Below are 3,820 nucleotides of genomic sequence, written 5' to 3' on the forward strand. Positions count from 1 at the left end.
GTCAAAGCATTAATAGGACAAAGAAATGTGGTATTCTCTGTTGCAGATACTTTTATAGTTTTATCAACAGGACTAGGGAGAAGTGGTCACACGTTGAAATATTCAGTATGTAAACTAAATAATGTGATCGAATGTAAAAGAGAAAAGGAAATAAAAAAAGTTTTAAAAATCTATTTTTTAAAACAAATATTTATTTTGTTATTTTATGTTAAAATAGTATATGTCAGTTAAATTAATATATATCAATAAACGTTGTAAAGTAAATTTACCCAACATGAATACACCCCACACCAGTCCAGTCAAAGATTTCATACCTGTTATTATCAACAATCATTCATTTCTCTGTTCCTTACACGTCTTTCCTCTATATTTTTCACCTTGATTCCTTTCCTCTCACTTTTCCCCATCTACTACCCTCAAAACTCCCTCTTAAAAAAATGAAAGTTTATTGAAAGAAAGAGAACCTTAGGATCTGAATCTGAAGTTGTTTCTAGGAGGGAGAAGTTTCCTTTTTTAGGACAATCAAGCTATTCTGAGAGACTAGGTGTGTAACTGATATATAGAAGAGTTAGGATTAGTAGAATAAGCCTTCATGAAACATTCAGTGGGTCTTTTTGCTCCATCTCTAGGGAGTTAGACCTCCCAGTTCTCACTTTGGGTCTTTATCTTCTCCTTCTGGGTCAGTGTGACCTTGCAGTAGGATCACCTGAAGTGTGGGCTCTTGCCAACATTAATTATGCAGGTCAACCTTGGTTCTATGCCAGGCTTGGAACAAATGGTGCTCAGGAGAGTTTTACTGTGTGGAACCTCACACTACCTAATTCTTAAAACCAAGTAAGGGATAGTGTCTGGATGACAATCCTCTCACTAAGCTTCCAGTGCTCAAGTTCTGGACCAGCGGTTCTCAATCAGGCACCATTGCTCTTGAGAATATTTGACTAGTTATACTTTGCTACCTTCTCCCAATGGGTTAGCAATAAAACGCAGAGCTAATGGTGGGGGAGCATAATCTTACTAAAGAGACTAAGGGAGTCAATATATGTGGAAAATAAAATTGTCTACCCATCATTGATAACCTCATGCTAACTGACTGGCCATATTAAGAATTTTTAGACTCTAGATGGCCCTGTATCCCAGTGATTAAGGAAGCCATATCCCACATGACTGAATATGGTTTGAATTCCAACTCCAGAAATGGGAAAAACAAGCAGGATGTATGTGAGTACATGCCTTAAATCATGGCAGGATATAGAAATAAAGGAAAAGGAATTGTGGCAAGATGATGTCCTATTGAGAGGTGCTTTCTCCCTCTCCCCCTTTATTTATCTCTCTCTGTTAGACTCACACACCCTCTGACAATTAAAAAAGGAAGTATTTTAAATATATTTTTTATTTTAAATTCTTCTATACATTCAATCACTATACATCACTTATCTTGTAAAGTGAATTCTCCCAACATGAATACACTTCATACCAGTCCAGCTGAGGATACTACACATGTTCTCATCAACAGATATTAATACAATTCTGTGTCCCATACATATCTTACCTCTCTATTTTTCTCCTTATTACTTAAGACACTTTAAAAATGTCTTATATTACACTCCTGGGAATATTTCAAAGGCTGATACTTCTTGGTGTATCAAATTATTCCTCCAAATCTAGAAAATCCTCCAACTCTTCAAGGAACTCTTGTCTTTGTTGCAAACTTACAGCATATCATTCATAAGCATACAATCAGACAGATATATGGGATGTTTATGTTTATGTATCTGTTTATCACTTGGGTAGAGAATTTTATTTTCCACTTACATATTGATTCCCTTAGTTTCTTTAGTAAAATTATGCTTCCCCACCATTAGCTCTGTGTTTTATTGTTAACCCATTGGGAGAAGTGTATATACCTACAATGGTTGACTCTGATCTTGGACATGTGACATTTTCTTCGTTGAAAGAATATGTGTAATCAGACACATTCAGTGGTTAAAAAGAAGCTGAAAAAGGTTTTGAAAGATACCACTACTTTTCCTGATCTCCCCCTCTCAAATTGCCCTTTCTATTCAGAATTCAAGAACAAATGAAGATATGCATAGTCCTGTGAACTTAATATTTTAATCCACTCCACAATTCATATATCCTATTCCCTAATGAGAAGACTTTACCAATATAGAATCCAGTGTAATACAAAAGCATGACATTAAGCCATTAATTATTGAGTTGGTTTGTTATGCAGCAATAGCTTACCATTACAAAAATTAATTCAAAGAAAACAAATGCACATATTCGGAGAAGTCTTCTGCCTCTTACTTATACATATTTGTTCTGATATTTGAAGACAACATTCCTGATTACATGGATAGTCCTGTTTATTTCACATAATTCTATTTAAAAAAGACAACCTTTGGGTTCCCTTCTAGTTAACTAGGAAAGGTTGGCAGATGTTTTTGTTGTAATAAGCTGTGACCTTGAATCAAGTCTCTATTCCTACAGGTGATACTGTAAGACACTTAAATTTTTCATGTGAGTCACCCTTTGATCATGAAGATGGAAGAAAGCTTGGAGTATAAAAGAGACATAGAAATTGACTGTAGTATAAATACACAAATTATTTACCTCCTATTTAATGTTTATCACTTTTTTTTTTTTTGCTAGAGGGCACATGCACTCCCTGGGATGAGAGAGACAAAGAGAAATCATTCTCCAGGTAGGATGGCCATGGCACAATCCTCTCTCCTCCATTCTCAACTTAGGATGTGGGGCATGTATGTACATGTACCAGGAGTGATTTTCAAGCAGCTGAGTGTGGGACTTGAACCATGAAGTCAGCCACCTGGGACTCAGCAGCTTTAACATTCATGTAATCTGATGGCCCTATCACAAAATTCTTTAAATGGAGGATATTTATTAGAACAATGGAAGGAGTCATATGTAGACAACCATGTAAATTGAAAGCAGAAACAGAAAGACAGTACAATAAAATAATGTAAAACACAAAATCAAATTTATGCTTCCTTGAGTAGATATGCCTCATCAAAGCAAATCTTCCATAGTGACTCCATGTATGGCTGAAAATCCATCATATTAAAGATCTTCTCTAACATTAATTGACATAAAGTCAATTGATTTACATTGATTTCCCTTGCTGTGTAGACTACACATGGAACATGTATTAGTTAAGAAACTTAATGAGACCAGCAGTTAGTGTAATGGCTATGTCGCTTGACTCCCACGTAGTCAACCATAGTTCAAGTCCTGGACTCGGTGACTTAGACTCACACTGGGTGCATGTGTATGTGTGTGCCCAAGATCCCTAGAGGAGAATGGAGGAGAAGGGATTGCGGCGTGGCCATCCCCCCCTGGAGGATAATTTCTCACTTTCTGTCTCTCTGTCTCTCTTTGTCTTTCTGGTGAGCACATGTGCCCTATAGAAAAAACCTCTCCCCAAAAAAGCAAGTTAAAGTATAGTTACTTATTTAATCTTTTATTATTTATTTTATTATATTGTTTATTTATTATTAAATATTTATTTACGTTCATTTATTCTTTTTTTTTTTTTTTGGAGAGGTTTTTTGCTATAGGGCGCGTGTGCTCACCAGACAGAGAGACAGAAAGTGAGAAATCACCCCCCAGGGGGGATGGTCACGCTGCAATCCCTTCTCCTCCATTCTCCTCTCGGGATCTTGGGCACGCACACACACACGCCCAGCGTGAGTTTTAAGCCACTGAGTCCGGGACGCCAACTGCGGTTGACTACGTGGGAGTCCAGCAACATAGCCATTATGCCAACTGCTGCTTCCCAATTATTGTTCTTCATTAAATC

The sequence above is a fragment of the Tupaia chinensis genome, unplaced genomic scaffold, assembly GCF_000334495.1.
Source record: "Tupaia chinensis unplaced genomic scaffold, TupChi_1.0 Scaffold142061_1, whole genome shotgun sequence".
NCBI lineage: Eukaryota > Metazoa > Chordata > Mammalia > Scandentia > Tupaiidae > Tupaia > Tupaia belangeri.